Source organism: Armigeres subalbatus, chromosome 2 (assembly GCF_024139115.2).
Source record: "Armigeres subalbatus isolate Guangzhou_Male chromosome 2, GZ_Asu_2, whole genome shotgun sequence".
Lineage (NCBI taxonomy): Eukaryota > Metazoa > Arthropoda > Insecta > Diptera > Culicidae > Armigeres > Armigeres subalbatus.
This window is the reverse complement of record NC_085140.1, coordinates 357,341,766-357,360,710: the sequence shown is the minus strand read 5'-3', so window position 1 is coordinate 357,360,710 and position 18,945 is coordinate 357,341,766.

Below are 18,945 nucleotides of genomic sequence, written 5' to 3'. Positions count from 1 at the left end.
AAGCTATCCGGTATAGTGTTGGAACACGGCTACCGACGACGCGGAGAGGGATAAGGACTACCGGGCGAAGATGGAAAACGAAGGACTTTGACAAGGAGCTTTTCATCGAAGCACTTCGAGTTGACAGCGGCGCAATAAATCTGGAAGCAGATGAACTGACGGAAACGTTAGCGAGGGCTTGCGATGCGTCGATGCCAAGAAAACTGGAGCCATTAGACAGCCGACGCCCAAATTACTGGTGGAACGAATCTCTTGCCAATCTTCGTGCTGCCTGTCTCAGGGCCAGGAGACGTTTTCAGAGGGCAAGGTCTGAAACGGTAAGAGAAGAACGTAAGATAGTTTTCCGGGAAGCTAGAGCGGCTTTCAAACGGGAGATCAAAGTCAGCAAGTCCAACTGCTTCAAGCAGTTGTGCCAAGAAGCTGACGCTGATCCTTGGGGCAATGCTTATCGGGTGGCAATAACGAAAATCAAGGGTCCAGCGATGCCAGCGGAGATGTGTCCGGACAAGCTGAAGATCATCGTGGACGGTCTTTTCCCGCAACATGATTCTACGATGTGGCCGCCTGCACCGTACGAAGATGAAGACCGAGTCACCATTGCAGGTATGCAAGTCTCCAACGACGAGCTGTCATCGGTGGCGAAAGGTCTGAAGAAGAGAAAGCTCCGGGTCCGGATGGAATTCCACACGTGGCTCTAATAACTGCGATACTGGCGTTTCCAGATTTGTTCAGGATGGTGCTGCAGAAATGCCTAGCAGATGGTTACTTTCCGAATAAGTGGAAGATTCAGAAACTGGTGTTACTGCCGAAACCAGGAAAACCGTTGGGGAGTCCAGCTTCGTATAGGCCCATATGCCTGCTGGATACACTGGAGAAGCTTCTGGAAAGGATTATCCTTAACAGGCTGACGCAGTTCACGGAGGGTGAGATCGGCTTGTCGGAGAAGCAGTTTGGATTCCGAAAAGGCAGATCGACGGTGGATGCAATTAAGGCGGTCGTTGAAGTTGCAGAGAAAGCATCCAAGAAAAAGAGGTGCGGCAATCGGTTCTGCGCCGTAGTAACAATTGACGTCAAAAACGCGTTCAACAGTGCCAGCTGGGAGGCCATCGCCGTAGCGCTGCATGGAATGCGGGTTCCTGGCTATTTGTGTAGAATCGCTTTAAGAGCTACTTCGAAAACCGGATTCTGGTCTACGATACGAACTCGGGGCAGAAGTCGATTAGGGTTACGGCGGGTGTTCCGCAAGGCTCCATACTTGGCCCAATGCTGTGGAACGTTATGTACAACGGAGTGCTAAAGCTGAAGTTGCCCAAAGGCGTGCAGATCTTCGGATTCGCGGATGATGTCGTTCTAACGATAACCGGAGAGTCGCTGGAAGAGGTAGATATGCTGGTGGCGGAGACGACCGACGCAGTTGAAAACTGGATGAATGGGGTCAAGCTGCAGCTTGCTCACCACAAAACAGAAGTGATGCTGGTCAGCAACTGCCGAATCATACAGCGAATGCAGATTATCGTCGGAGAGCACGACATACCGTCCGTGCGGGCTTTGAGACATCTAGGAGTGATGATCGACGACCGTTTGAATTTCAACACCCATGTCGACTATTCCTGCGAGAAGGCGGCAAAGATGGTCAGTGCGCTTGCTAGGATCATGCCGAACGTTGGCGGACCGAGAGGCAGCTGTAGGCGTCTTCTGGCGACCGTATCATCCTCAATACTTAGGTACGGCGTTCCAGCCTGGGGAGCTGCGCTCAAGACGAAACGTAATCGCAGGAAGTTGAATAGCGTGTTTCGTCTAATGGCCATTCGAGTGGCGAGTGCGTACCGAACAATTTCGTCAGAGGCAGTTTGCGTTATCGCAGGGATGATTCCAATCTGCATAACCTTAGCAGAGGATATCGAGTGCTACCAACGGAGAGGTACCAGAAATGTAAGGGAAACGATGAGACTGGACTCAATGGTGAAGTGGCAGCAGGAGTGGGACAATGCAGACAACGGAAGGTGGACCCACCGGCTCATCCCCAATGTGTCGACGTGGGTGAACAGGGAGCATGGAGAGGTGAACTTTCACCTCACTCAGTTCCTATCCGGACACGGTTGTTTCCGCCAATATCTGCACCGATGTGGCCATGCGTCATCGCCATTCTGCCCGGCGTGTATCAACGTAGAGGAGACTCCAGAGCACGTGTTATTCGATTGTCCGAGGTTTGCGGAAGCACGTAGAGGAATGCCTGCCCTAAGCGTGGACAACATCGCAGAGCGAATGTGTCACGATGAAGATACGTGGAATGTGGTAAGCAGAGTCGTGAGGCAAATATTGTCAGAGCTGCAGCGTAGATGGCGAAGGGACCAGCAAACAAGCGTCGGCTCGGAGGAAAATCCAGCATAGTGAGCAGTGTTGGCCTCGGGTCGTCGGGGCGCCGGTGAACCGGAAGTTTTCTGCCAACCGGAATCGTCGGACCGACTTCGGCACTCGATCAGTCAACCTGCTGAAGAAAGAAGAAAGAAGAAGGAAGTGCTTCGGGTATGTAGGGCACCGCCAGTGCAGACGTTATCCACCACCGGAACTGTCGGACCACCTCTGCAACCCGAAGACGAAGTCGGCGCAATGCGCGAAAGCGTCCCCTGCGATAGCCGCCGGTAGTCGGGGCACCATCAGTGCGGAAGTTTCCTTCACCGGAACTGGTGGACCACCCTCGACGCCGGGGGAAGTCAGGAGGATTCGAGTGAGGAAGTTTGCGGCACGATCGCCGAGGGATCGAGACAATGTAGCAGTGGATCTCAGCAAGCCAGTCGGCGAACTAGCCTAAGCTAGGGGCCGGAATTTTAGAAGAAGTGCATGAGCACAGCCCCCTCCGAAGTAGTCGCAGCATCCAGTGGGCCCGGGGGGATCGAGGCAAGGAGGATAAGGGACCCGGTGTATCCGGGAGGCACATTTTTAGCATGTCGGGAGGAGCCCATCCCGGGTCGCCGTCGAGCATAGTGTGGATGCTCGAGGTGTCTGTCGCGCAGATTTTTGATGGCCTTTAACCCTTGTAAAAAAAAAAAAAAGATAGATAGATAGATAGATAGATAGATAGATAGATAGATAGATAGATAGATAGATAGATAGATAGATAGATAGATAGATAGATAGATAGATAGATAGATAGATAGATAGATAGATAGATAGATAGATAGATAGATAGATAGATAGATAGATAGATAGATAGATAGATAGATAGATAGATAGATAGATAGATAGATAGATAGATAGATAGATAGATAGATAGATAGATAGATAGATAGATAGATAGATAGATGGATAGATAGATAGATAGATAGATAGATAGATAGATAGATAGATAGAGGCAGATGGATAGATAGATAGATAGATAGATAGATAGATAGATAGATAGATAGATGGATAGATAGATAGATAGATAGATAGATGGATAGATAGATAGATAGATGGATAGATAGATGGATAGATAGATAGATAGATGGATAGATAGATAGATAGATGGAGAGATAGATAGATAGATGGATAGATAGATAGATAGATGGATAGCTCGATAGCTAGATAGCTAGATAGATCGCTAGATCGATAGGTAGATAGCTAGGTAGATAGATAGATCGGTAGATAGATAGATCGATGGGAAGCAAGATGGATAGATAGATAGATAGATGGATAGATGGATGGATAGATAGATAGATAGATAGATAGATAGATAGATATGGATAGATAGAAAGATAGAAAGAAAAATAGAAAGATAGATAGATAGATAGATAGATAGATAGATAGATAGATAGATAGATAGATAGATAGATAGATAGATAGATAGATAGATAGATAGATAGATAGATAGATAGATAGATAGATAGATAGATAGATAGATAGATAGATAGATAGATAGATAGAAAACTGGATAATGAATTTGAAATGTGTGATATGATTTTTTTTTGTTATGGTACCTTAAAAGTGTGAAGTAAGAAATGGGATATGAAAAATAATAAGTCAGATGTGAGTTGCCTCACTTTCCACACCTCATTTCTCACTGCTCACTATGCAAAGTGAAAAATAGTTAGGTTGGAGAAGTGAGACGTCATAAGAAGTGAAAAATGAGAAATAAATCACATCTTCACATTTTCCTTTCTACTTATTACTTGGTCTTTCTCACTAATAAGAAATAAGAAGTCTCACTTTTTACTTCTAATTTTTCCGCTTGCTAGTTTGAGAATCATAATTTAGAAGCTAGGAGAAACAAGTGAAAAGAAGTGTGAAGTTTGATGTGTGACATTTCACTTCTTGTTTCTCACTTCTAACATTTCACAGTAAGAAGTAAGAAATGTGGAGTGAGAAGTGAGAATTGAGACGATTCACTTCTCACTTCGTATTAACTACTTACTTACTTTTCGCTCATCATTTCTCACTTCTCTTCTCATATATTACTTCCTACTTTTCAATTATTATCATTATTTGCTTTCTGCTGAATGCCTTTCGGCCAAAGAACCCTTCCCCATATTATAAGTATATATCAAGTTCATCCTCAGAATAATATAAGAAGTTATTCAAAAGTGTCATGATGCTGTAAAACAAGTTAGTTAGTGAGCTTCCAAAAATCCAAAAATATCAAATCAATCAAATTGAATCAAATCAAAACATTATTCCATCCACCGTGAAACGTGGAACATTCACTTCGCCTCGGGACATTTCTATGATGATATTGGAATCGTTTTAGATTTGTTACATGCCGAGTGTTCAAACATTCTCAACAAAGAGCGTCAAATGGACGTTGTTTTTACTTGTTAAGCCGAAATCCAAACTGATAAAAATGTGTAATTTTCAATTTGTTCGTTATTGTTATTATCTTGGCTTACGGATAAAGTATTTTTTAGATGTGACATAAAGTGAACTTGAGATTATATTACATGAGACTGATAGCTCTTGTGCATCAAAATCAATTACGATTTGTACACTAAATGTAATTTTATTTTTTTATCATGTGCATTGTTGGTGGAACTGGAACCACTCGATGTAACCATTAGAATTTTCGGGAAAATTTGTGAAACTTTTGCTTTAGCTGTGAGCTTCAAAAGGTTGAACCCTGGGTCAAACCACTTCAGCACAACTTTCTCGTTCAGTAATTTGATATCTTTCAGAAGCCTCATCGATTATGAATCTACCAAACTGTGATAGGTATTCGTCACCGCAATCGATCTGGATAGCCGATTGATTGATGATACCTTGTGACTGTCGCCTCCCTTTTATAAACATAAAGGCGCGCCATATACCAGTGACCTGTGACTGCAACGGGTAACGAATAACATACTGGCCAGCAAAGAACAATAAATCACTTCTCCACTGATGTCACCGTTGTTGCTCGTTGATAGACTTTTATCAACTTTCAACCGTTCGAAACCGTCACGGACGGAAGACCCTCTACCTAACCTAGCACAACAACGCTGGGGATTTACTTATCCACCGCACCCGGTAAAGCGATCAGCCATTCATTCGTCAACTTGTGCTGTCCCTGGCCCCCAATCAGCGGAAGATGAACAGTTACGGGGACCACCGAACGATGTCGCGCAGACCAGACGCTGAACCAATTGTCTGGCTCCCGGTGTCAGTCAGGAAAAATTGCTCTCTCGGGATGCACGACACTGTGGAAAGTGGCGTCTGGACGTTAAATTAATGGTTTTTCCTTGCGGAACTACCGTTCTTGTCTGGCCGGCAATAGTAGACTGCAGGAAATGGAGGCGCGTGTAAAACATTGTGTCTGATGAAGAACAGAGCTTTTTTAAACAAGTGTCACGAGTTATGCAATGATGTCTGCTAGACGGTTTCATATTAGTTTAAATTTTTCATGATTCATGTCAAGTGACCAGTATGAAGCACTGACATAAACAATTTAATTTGTGCATTTGATTATTCGTCTTTCAGTTCCCTACTCTTCTGTTGAATTTGTCCAGGTTCTTCTTCCAACAATCGCTCACAAACATCGCAGAATCGCAGAAGTTTTGAAGCACAATGATTCAGCAGAATATACACTTTTAAAAAAGCAAAACCTAGTGCAGATTTCTATCTTGGGCTTGTTTGTCTTTATAATGATATGATTGGCTATAATTTTCTGTCGGTCTTGCGTGTTGCACCTTCTTCTTCAGTTTCGTGCTTCTCGATTGATGATGAGCCTACCTCTGATTCGCCCAGTATTCGCATTTCCCAATTTAACTAGTGTAATTTTCTCATTTCCAGCTGTTTGCTGCAATCAGCAACTTATTTCAGAAACGATAATAATTGCCCGCAATCTAACTCTCGTCCAATACGGTGAAGACCTGGACGCAAGTGATGAGAAAACTTGAGGAACAAAATTCTGATTGAGTTTAAGTCCCAACTGGATCGATAAGTGAGGTCACGTTTGACTCTTTGATCTCGGCATCCGTGGGGCCTATAATTAACGGAAGCGAGTTATTTGCTTACGGCTACTTGGCTTACGGAATGTTTGTTTGCACAAGGAGAACGTTTTGCTTCACGAGCCTGATTCTGGAGTTGTCTGGCATTATTTAGTAGGAAATCGCCAGTCGCTACTGGTTACGTGGGCATGGGAGCTCATCTGGGCTGTGCTTCAATCGCGTGCGCACCAAATAAAAATAGTCATCATCATTACCATAGATTGTTGTTCTACAGAAAATATTTATAATCCGTACCAAACTGATAAAAATGTGTAATTTTCAATTTGTTCGTTCGTAAAGTATTTTTTAGATGTGGCATAAAGTGAACTTGAGATTATATTACATGAGACTGATAGCTCTTGTGCATCAAAATCAATTACGCTATGTACACTATATGTAATTTTATTTGTTTTATCATGTGCATTGTTGGTGGATGCATTCCTAATAGTGAATCATTAAATGATTAAGTTAGCAGCAGAAGAAAATGTATCACAGCACACTGCAGTTCAAAAGTCATTATTTTTCGTTCTGCGAAACGAAAACACTCACAGTAAAGCAAATTGTTTTTAAGTAGATCTCAATCTTTTTTCCGAAATGTATATTCATTTTCAATAGTTCAATCTAAATTAATTTGGTTAAGAAAATTATTTTGAGCTTTTCAGTGGAATGTCTTCACTTGTCGTAAGATGAGTTTGTACAATCCTATTTAATTCCACGACTTAATTGTACCTTGACAGATACGTATTTCGACCTCAACCGTAAGGACGTCTTTAGTGTCTCGTACTTGACTCGACTTGACTGTTAAGGTCGAAATACGTATCTGTCAAGGTACAATTAAGTGGTGGAATTGAATGGGATTGTACAAACTCGTCTTACGACAGCTGAATTAATTGCCCATTTTTCTGATTCACCATCATTGATTAATTAAAATGTTTGAAAACTCGATTTGCGTTTTGTCCAGTAGGGGAAGAGGTTCGGTTATGGGCACCGTTCGGTTATGGGCACTCCTAAGTATCTTTTGATAGATAACAAATGATGTCATTCAGACAAACGTTATTTGCTTGCTATAGTAACATGATGTTTTGTGCTCAATATCAAACCTAATAGACATCTCTACTTTCAACTAAGAACAAATCAATTTTTTTTACAAGAAAAACAATACGAAAGTTTTTTTTTTACTTTTTCGACGTGTCATTAATTGAAGTGATTTAATCTAAATAATTCAATTTAATCTATTTCGAGGACCAATAACGATTGCCAACAATATTTAAGAGCGATTTTTTTTTACATTCCAAAAAAGGCTGCTAAATTCGGTTGTGGGCACCCTTATTTTATTGACAAATCAATCAATGTTACTGTAGTTGTCCCCTAACTTATTTTAAATGGGGTTTTAAGCAGTTTTTATAATTATTTAGACATAATTGATAGAAATAATGAGTTTAATTTATATTTTTATTTAGTGGGCATGTCTATTTATTGTACACATACTTTTTGGAACTAAGCGTTGACCGATTTGCTTGCAACAAATTGCATTCGATGAGGAATCCTGTCTTATTGCTTTTCGTTGAAAATTGGTCAAATCGGACTATGGGATCAACATTTATGGCCAAAATATTATTTTTTTTATAGTGAACGAGGAAGGCACCATTACCAATAGGGTGATTAATCATGGATTTTTTTAATGCAATAAACGTAAATCAATGGAAGAAATGAAATCTATTTGCCTAAAGTGCAATTTTAAACTTTTCTTAAGTGATTGTTTTCAATATCCTCCCTAATGCACGAGAAAAGCATGATCACTGCTAGGTGGATTGATCAGAGTTTTTTAGTGCCTCCTAATGGCTATTTAAATAAACAAAATCTTCCTTTTCTTCAAATTTAGGTGGTTTTGATTCTTTCTTCTTTATTTTCTGCCGAGTTTTCAAGGGTGCCCTCAACCGAACCAAAAATTTAAATGTCCAAATATCTCAAACTTGCGAAATTGTCAATAGAATTTCCCAAATAGCTAATACAGTCGCCTCTCCACATCTCGATATTGAAGGGACCGTCGAGATAGGGAGAGATCGAGCAATGGAAGGAAAATTGAAATGGATGCTTGATCCAAAAATTCTCGTTGCTATGAACAACGACAACAAAACAAATGTCGTTTTCTGTTGCTGATGTGTTTGTTATTGTCCAAAGATGGTCTAGTAGCCTGAAAATTTGAACATATCAAAATAAGGATAGGGTAAAAGTTCCCATAGTCGTGGGTGTTCCTATAGTTGCGGTAGTGTTATTTTTACATAATCAACGTATTAAACGCAGCAACCCATGTGAATATTCAATTGGTTGTCCTGGCATTAAGTGAAATAAAATAAAACAGGTTGGAAATCGCATCAGAATCGGTAAAGTATCACTAAAATACCTTATATTTGTCTCTGCCTTGCACCAATAATTGCGGTAGTGTTCCAATAGTTGCGAGTATCATATGAAACCAATGGGATTCGCAACTATAGGAACACAAGTTAAAAAATACCGCAACTATTGGAACATTGCACCAATAATTGGAGGTATCATTTTAGAGCACAACGATGGATTCTACTGCGATAAGACCATTTTTAGATTGGAATATAATTGAGAAGCTTTCGAATAAATACTTAAGGTAAGCGAAATAAAGTACAGAAGTAGTGTGAACGAACAAATGGTGGTTCAACTAGCTTAGTTCCTCCACTATTGGGTATTTTGCCCTAGTGAATCCTGAACAAATTATGTTCAGAACGCATCGAGATAGAGGGATATCGAGATAGGGAGGTTATCGAGATGTAGAAAGCCCAAATGTATGTAGAATGAAGGGACTGGTGAAACCATCGACATAGGGAGAGATATCGAGATATAGAACATCGAGATGTAGAGAGTCGACTGTAGTAGGGTTATTTGTCTAGCTTTCCATTGGTATACAAATGACGACGTAAAGTCAACTAGGGCCAAAGTTATAGACCAAAGACAAAAGGGGCCCACAACCGAACCTCCTTCCCTATGTGAAACATCAATTTCATAAAATGTATTGAAGCTAACCACTTTCTTTCAATGGTTCTTTTAATGGAGTACACGACATGTGTATTATACAGCGTTGTTTCTGGAAATATATGATGGATGAGTTCTGTGTAAAGGTAGCCTCACACCTCGGGAAAATTTCCCGCCGAATTTTAAAGGGGCCGGGATTTCGATTTTCCGAAAATATCGCATATGTAAAAAATAAATGGCAGCAAAATAAAATTTTCATAAAAAATTGGAAATTTTCCATAAACAATAGAAATTGCTAATAAAGAAATCAGGGTATGAGCAATAAATAAATATAAAATTTCCACAAATTTCCATAAACAATTAAGAATTTTCCACAAAACCAAAATAAATAAGCACTTTTAAAAGCAAAAATAGCAATTATTTTTAAGAATTTTCCATAAAGAAATCAAAATGTTCCACAAAAAAAAAAACAAAATTTCCATAAATAAATCAATATTAGCAATAAACAATTACAAAATTTTCCACTAAATTTTTTTTTCCATGAAAAATTTAAAATTTTCCACATAATAATCAATAAAGAGCAATAAAAAAAAAATAAGAGAATTTCCATTAAAAACTACAAAAAAGCAATAAAGCTGATGAAATTTTACATGAACTTTAAACGCTTTTAAAGAAGGGGTCATCTATGAAAAAAAGCTTAGTTTGATTGCATTCTTCTATTTTTTTATGGAAATTTTCTAATTTTCTTATTGCTCTTTATTGATTATTTTGTGGAAAAGTTTTAATTTTTTATTGCTAATATTGATTTATTTATGGAAATTTTGTATTTTTTTCGTGGAACATTTTGATTTTTTTTATGAAATTTTTTTCTTTTATAATTGCAATTTTTGCTTTTAAAAGTGCTTATTTATTTTTGTTTTGTGGAAAATTCTTAATTGATTATGGAAATTTTGTTTTATCTGTGGAAATTTTATATTTATTTATTGCTCTTACCCCGATTTCTCTATTGGCAATTATTTAATTTTTCATGGGAAATTTCTAATTTTTTGGTGGGAGTTTTTATTTTAGTTAAAATAAATGGGGAAAAATTCTGCGGACCAAATTCCCGAGGTGAGAGGCTATCTTAAACAAGTGTTCATTTCATCATTCGTAAATGGATGGAAGCATGGGATTTGCACTCCATTCTCAATGGGCACAGTCCGAGAGCTCTAGTATTTTTAATGGTCGATAACAGCGCTGGCCACGTCCTAACGGTATCGGGGATGGAAAGGAATTGATGGCGCAATCACTCGCCCACTGCAAGCCGAGTACACCTCTGCACTAGCCACGAGTTCTTACGGAATTTTATTGGAATTTTGGGGATAGGTTCTATGGCAGAGGTTTACGGGGAAGGTTCGTTTGTCCGAAACCCATTCGGCCGAAAGCCTTTTGGCCAATTGCCACGAGGCCATTTGACCGAAAAGACCGTTTGGCTGGAAGGGTCGTGTGGCCGAAAGGGTCGTTTGGCCGAAAGTGTCATTTGGCAGAAAGGGTCATTTGGCCGAAAGGATCATTTGGCCGGAAGAGTCGTTTGGCAGAAAGGGTCGTTTGGCAAAAAAAGGTCATTTGGCCGAAAGGGTCATTTAGCCGAAAGGGTCGTTTGGTTGAAATAGCCGTTTGACCGAAAGTGTCATTTGGCCAAAAGGGTGATTTGGCCGAAAGGGTCATTTGGGCGAAAGGATCTTAAGATCGAAAGAGTCGTTTGTGATAAATGCGAGAAGTGATAAATGAGGAGTGAGAAGTGAGACGCCTCACCTCTCACTTTTCTTTTATTTCTCACTGTAAAAATAGAGAAGTGTGAAGTGAGTAGTGAGACGTCACACTACTCACAGCGCGATTCTCACTTTTGACAGCGAGAAGTGGGAAATGAGGAGTGAGAAGTGAGACGTCTCACTCAACACTCTTCATTTATCACTTCTCACTGTGAGGAGTGAGAAGTGTGGAGTGGGTAGTGAAACGTCTCACTACTCACTTTTCACTACTCATTTTTTACAGCGAGAAGTGAGTAGTGCGAAGTGGGTAGTGAAACGTCTCACTACTCATTTCACGCTTCTCACTTTTTACAGTGAGAAGAAAAAAAAGAAGAGTAAGAAGTGAAATGTCTCTCTTCTCATTTCTTATTTCTCACTTTTCAAATGACCCTTTCGGCCAAATGACCTTTTCAGCCAAACGAGGCTTTCGCCCAAACGACCCTTTCGGTCAAATGAATCTTTCGGCCAAATTACTCTTTCGGCCTAATGATTCTTTCGGCCAAACGACCCTTCCGGCCAGATGGGTTTCGGCCTAATGGTTTGTTCGGCCTAGTGGCATTCGGCCAAATGGCTTTCGGTCGAATGGGTTTCGACCAAACGACCACCGAGCAGCACAAGGCAGACAAAATTAGTTGCAGCAACTTGATTATGACTGATTCTGGTCACATATAAGTTGCAGTAACTTATGTGGAACATGTGTGCTGCTAGGGCCCTTCCCTCATTTAGCCGAACGCCATTTCTTATTGTGTGTGAAGTGAGGAGTATGTAATGAGAGATGAGCAGTCTTTGTAGAGGAAAGCAAGAAGTGAGAAGTGATCAAGATCATCTCTTGATGGATAATAAACAAACAAGAAGGAAGGAGGAAGAAGAAAGAATCATGGAAGAGGGAAAAAGGCAGAAGGAAAGGAAGAAGAAATAAGAAAGAAAAAAGAAAGGAGGATAAAGAATGACGGGAAAAGGCAGAAGAAAGAACGAAGAAGAAATAAAAAGAAAGGCGGAATGAAGCAGGAAGAAGGAAGAAGAAAGGAGGAAGAAGGAAAAAGAAAGGAGGAGGAATGGAGAATCAAGAAGGAAGAAGGTAGAAGGAAAAAGGAAGAAGGAAGAAGGAGGAATGGAGAATCAAGAAGGAAGAAGGTAGAAGGAAGAAGGAAGAAGGAAGAAGGAAGAAGGAAGAAGGAAGAAGGAAGAAGGAAGAAGGAAGAAAGAATAAGGAAGAAGGAAGAAGGAAGAAGGAAGAAGGAATAAGGAAGAAGGAAGGAGGAAGAAGGAAGAAGGAAGAAGGAAGAAGGAAGAAGGAAGAAGGAAGAAGGAAGAAGGAAAAAGGAAGAAGGAAGAAGGAAGAAGGAAGAAGAAAGAAGGAAGAATGAAGAAGGAAGAAGGAAGAAGGAAAAAGGAAGAAGGAAGAAGAAAGAAGGAAGAAGGTCATTACTCACTTCTCATTTAATTGTCACTCTTCACTATTCGTAATCTGAGGTCAAATTTTTTAACTATTCGACCAAATGGCATTCGGCCAAACGACCCCTTCGGCCAAATGGCCTTACACCTATAATCTAATTGAATGACGAAACGAGCTTTTTAGCTTATTTCGAATACTAACAGTTACCTGCTAAAACTAGTCAAGTTTGTAGATATAGAATAGAAGATGGAAATGGTATGAAAGCGATTACTAGAACATGAGAAATATATGGGAAGAAACTAATTAGAAGCAATGGAACGGGCCTGGAGTTGAATCCACGACCTCCTGCGTATAAGGCAGAAGTGGTAACCATATGCCCACCAAGCCCGTTATGTTGAGTTCATCATTCGAAAATCTATGTACAAAAATGTAAAAAGTAAAAATCATTTCGAAAGCAACTTATGGAGTACGAAGTATCGTATCATAATATAACACATGAGTGTTATAGCTGTTAAACGATAACAACTATACATTTCTGAATCCCTGAAGAAGATGTCATATATCATCGGAGTGTTTTTGTGGAGAACAAGGACCTCCCAGGGGTAATGGTAGGTCACACACTCACACCAACGTACAGCATCTCCAACAGGACCTACTGCTCGACTTCAAACAGAATGATTTATCCGCATGAGTTTTTGAGTTTTTTGAGTTTGAGTTTTGAGTTTTTCCCATATAAACGCGCCACCCCTAAATCACCACCAAATTGCCTGAAATCGTGCTCACATTCCTACATTAGAAGAAGCTAATAGACATAAAGGAGTTGGAGTTTTCGTACATTCCTAAAATATGAACTGCCCTAATGCACATATGCGATCGACCCTTGGAATTCTGTTGAATTTCATGCTTCGGATGGCTGCAATCTTCTGCAGTGATGGGGTTTCGTTGGCCGTTCATAGCGATATGTTTATGGTTGGTCAGCCGTCTTTCACTCGCATCCTCTGATTCATTCTTGCGTCACCCAGTATTCGTGAGATATCATAGAGGAAGCGAATATCGCCAGTTATTGCGTTTTGACGTAGGACTACGTTTGTCTTTTCTATATTGGGGTACATTTTGCGATTGCGAAAATCAGAGACTGTCACGAAATATATAATAGACTTTTACCGTTAATATTCAAGCCGTTTATCGATGGATTTTCAATTTTTTAGACCATTCAGTCAAGGGTGAGTCAACGCTTATTTGTATTTATCTGAAAATACTGATTTTTAGCTATTTATAATCGATATTTGGTAAAAAGTTTAGAAATATGTAAAGCAACCAATCACGTAAATGCATCGCAAGCAAAAACATCAAAATCAAGTAACTTGAATTTTCAACGCAAGGTTTTGACAAGCGTTTCGTTGCAGACGCATTGGAAAGACGCATGAACAGAAAGGGTTGATTGCAAAAATGTTTCGGTCGCATCGATGTTTGCAAATACCAAGGTTTTATACAATAGTTGTATATATTTAGGTGTACAGCCAAATACCATTGACGGCGTTTGCCCCTAAATGACCGGGATGAAATTATGACAGCGACTCTCCGTGGATGCGGAGATCTGACCTCAAGAGGCAGAGTCATGGCTTGCTGCTCGCCGATTGACACGCTGAGGTGTAAATCTACACGCAAAAAAAAATGTTGCGGTCGAAACTACTGGTCGTGGTGGAATGTTGTTACATGAACTGAATCAGTGGTGAATTTGTCCGATTGCATGGTTAATTTAACTGAAAATTTGTGGTAGTTTTAAAAACATGGCATAGTCTACAAAATAGTAATTGTTACCATGGATTTTTTTTCTGTGTACTTATTCTTACTCGTTCCTATTCCTGCCCCAAATCTGTACAAGCCTTATAAATAGGATCTAAGTAATGAATGAATGATTAGAGTACAACAAATTTATGGAGTAATATCCTATATGATTTGTGATCAAATTAATCTGTTAAACGAAAGCTTGGGCAGAAAAAATGGATTTTTTTTTATTGGCGCTTGGTGTGATTTGGCAGAGCCAAATCTATCTATGGGGCCCTCCTTAGCCGTGCGGTAAGACGCGCAGCTACAAAGCAAAACCATGCTGAGGGTGGCTGGGTTCGATTCCCGGTGCCGGTCTAGGCAATTTTCGGATTGGAAATTGTCTCGACTTCCCTGAGCATAAAAGTATCATCGTGCTAGCCTCATGATATACGAATGCAAAAATGGTAACCTGGCTTAGAAAACTCGCAGTTAATAACTGTGGAAGTGCTTAATGAACACTAAGCTGCGAGGCGGCTCTGTCCCAGTGTGGGGATGTAATGCCAATAAGAAAAAGAAGAAGAAGAAGAAATCTATCTCGATGTGTTCTGGTCATATTTTGTTCAGAATTTTCTCTCCCTGTGTAGATATATTCAAATTTTTAGGCTACTTTTAGGCTTTTTTCGATCTAGTACCAACCATTTCAATTTTTCTTCCATTCCTCGACCTCTCCTTATTTCTATGGTCCCTTCAATATGGAGAGGCGATTGTAATAAAAACGAAATTTATTACGATAGAAAAAATAAACAAACAAAAATATAAAACAAGCAGACTATATCACACTTCTTTAGAGAATCGCGCAAAAGTTATTATCGACAAGGCAATGTAATTTGTTTGGATTAAATTGGATGTAATGGCCAGCTCAGTGTCGTTATAACCTGCACTTACTTGCTTACCATATTTTTAACTCGAGGCGATAATTGCCCTCTCTCGATCTTGCTTTCCAACAAGGACTTCGATGTGGGACTTGCGAACTAATAATTCTGTATAGGTATAGTTTTTTTTATTGCATTTCAACCGTATTCGAATTTATAACGTACCATAACTAATAATAATCTGCCATTTTACCATACTCCGAACCATTACAGTGGATGATCCATTTATCGTCGAGTCAATTAAATTTAATCGTTCCATTACGGCGACCCGTGGATTCTATCCTCGAGTCGATTGTACCCACAGCGAGAGCGAATTTATATAGAAAACTGTTAATCACCGGAACCCATAGAACCACCAATCATCGTTCTCGCTTGTTGTGCCTTATAAATAGTAAGGACCATAAAGCAAGGAAACGTTTTCTATTCCCCTGTCGTGGGCTGTGGGAGATTTCCCTTTCGAAGTGACTCTTAGAAAAAACATCAAGGTGTGTGAAAGTACATTACAAACCGTCTGCCATCGATTGTGTTTGCTGGTGACAACTTTTGTTGTTGCTCTTTGATACCCTCAGAAATTTGACAAACTGCTAAATTGGATTTAAGTTTTACTCGAGGTGAAACTTGATCCCTCTGCTTCCTGACGCGTGTGGACCTGGGGTAGGCTTGCTTTTATGAAGAACGATATTGTGCATGATGAGGGTCTGAGGTCCCGTTCAGAAATATGTTTATGCTGTGAAAGGCTTTCTTGTACTTCCGCGCCGCCGTAATAATGTAAACATGAGAACATTTCAATTGACTTGAAGAAAAAAGTTGAATGTGATCGCAAAACAGAAGAAGAGGCTTTGTTAGAACCCGCAAATGAAAATAAATCGACGTTTAACGATGTGCTCGAGTAAAATGGAATTTGTACAAAACTGTGCAACCTACCCAGCGAAGATAAGATACGAGTTTTCTTATAATCCCACATTCTCATGCATATGTACTTCGTGATGATTGAAATTTAATAGAATTTAATACCATTCGGGAAGTTCGAGATTGTAGGTCATCAAAAGTGTTTGACAAATTGTCGATCCCAAGGGGAAATTGGATTATGTACAGACCGATGAGTTCTGGCCGTGCCACAATCGAATGGGTGGACGACGGAACGAATAATTCTCTGAAGAGCTCGTAAAATGATTTCCGGAATTTATACCCGCTCAGAAATGGGGGAAATCCGCATGTTCTCGCCTTCAATCGGAACACTACTGAGGAATCAATGCTGGAGCAGGAAATGTAAATATATGCTATTTGGTTAGATTGGTACGCTTCGCGCAGGTGCCTCCAACAAAATGCCAAGTTTTTGCGACGAGTTGTTCTGTGCTAGCGGAAAACTAGAAAAAGGTAAATTGAGTTGTTGTTTGATGGGGAGTTTCCTTCTGCAGGAGCAAAGACAAGTTTGTGAGTTCATCGTTTGTTGAATTTGATAGCATGTGAAGGAATTGAATAGATATCTGATAAGCAATCAAAATACATTTCACTAAATAAACTTTCGACTGAAGCATGTGCGACACCTTTTGGAAAGTTTGGTGTGTTTTAGAGTGCAATAGTTGACTGAAAACTTGGTTGAAACGCTTTTTTTAATGTGTTTCATGTCAATATCAATCGCAATCGTGTATATATGCTGTTCATATAATCTTGACAATAGTTTCATAAATCCTCAAGCAGCTCTCGTTTAATGCATTTGACATTTATAACCATCTTTTGAAACACGAAATATTCATTCCGCCATGTTTTAACTTTATCCAACTATGGTAAAAAGGTTTATTCAGATTATTTTTACAGTAAGCAAAAGAACATTTTTGGTTTAAACAATCACATAGTCCGTAGTGTCAGTTAATCGTAGTTGTATTACAGTTGTATTGTAAACTTAAATTTTCGCAAATTCTTTTTCCGCAGCCCTATATTGTTTTGTTCTTCGATAATTATCTCCGAGACCATCAAAACATCGTCAATGACTAAATCCTGCATTACATTTCAATAAACCGCACGATCAGACCGTATAGGGGTATTTATTGCAGCACATAGACCGTATCCTACATTACAAAAACCTGCACAGTTTCCACATAGCAGCAACCACCTATCGAGTCTATCATCGTCATCAGCATCATCTGATATTACAACGATGTTTCCGAAAGCAACCAATCATGATGGGTTCGGACCTTATCACCAAACTCAGTTCACATACGGGTGCCGGTGGGTACAGTCGGAACGAAATCCGGACAAAAGTGGCCAGTTACCACACAGAGTCCGACAACTTACAAATGTGACGGGGGAGGGGGTGTTTATTCTATCACGTGCGAAGCGTATGTGTTCTGAGAGGAAGTCCTGACCCCACGCAAGGTGATGAAGTGTTATCGATTTGAGCATTGAGGCAGATGTAGGGAATGGGCAGAGATGCTACACAACCATGGCGCAGATTTACCGCTGAACAAAGCAGAACTCTATTCTTGACAACCTTCGACGCGCCTCTACTTGGTTACGGACAAACGATCGGCTGCTGAAATTCGAACTCCCTTCATAACGGAAGGCTCGGACATTCATTGCTGCAATAGTGCAGCTTGGGATGGGTGTCGGATTTTGTATTGTTGTAAGTGGAGAAAACAGCATTTCTCTTTCATTCAATACTGTGTGAGACTCAATATAATAAACGAATCAATATACGTCCTTTGCTCAACGATTTGGGTCATATTGCAAAAAGTGTCAAATGTAACTCCTCGTTATTTAAATTTACAGCTTGAACAAAATATACAAATCATACAAAACCAAATTCTCTGCACATCATTCAGGAAATGTACTCAGATACTTGCGGGTTATGACTGAAATATTTAATAATGAGCAGAGATTCGATTCTACCGAGTGTCTACTTGTGCTTTCGTGGGTGGTAGAACAAGGATTACAACTATTTTATAATCGACAGTGCAAACAGAATGACTTTGAGCTCTAGAGTAGGGTAACCATATGGTACCTTAAAGGAGGACATGTCCTCCTTTCTATTAAAAGTTAGATGTCCTCCTTTTTAGATTTCTTGGGAAAACAGTTGCATGAATAACTATTTTAGAAGTCGTGTTTCCAGTTCGATCAGGAAGTTATATTTCAGTTCAATAATGGTTATATTCAAATCCATCGAAATTGTAGATGAAAATATTTTAAACTGTTTCTATAAGGTTCCTAAATAGAAACTGTATTAAAATCTGTCATTTGCTGGTTGGGTGATAGAATAAAACCGAAGAGAAAAAAAGGTCATAAAAATCAAATTAAACTGCCTGTAAACTATATGTCACCAGACATGTCTAATTGCCATTCGGTGGAAGTTCCAAATCTGAACAGTGAGTTAGTGCTTCTATCTTCCATCAGCATCTGCATCTTGCACATAAGTCAGAGATGGCATCTACCGGCATAATACGATGCAAATAAATCAGCGGCTACCCGGATGACGGGGAAAAGCTGCAATGGCTAGCAAAAATAATAAATAGGTCGAAATGATTCCATATAGGGGCTTCTAACCAGTTGAAGGCCAGTACTAGAAATTTACGAATATAGAGTAGGTAGCTGATTCTTGGACCGTCATCCACTTTTGAACGGTA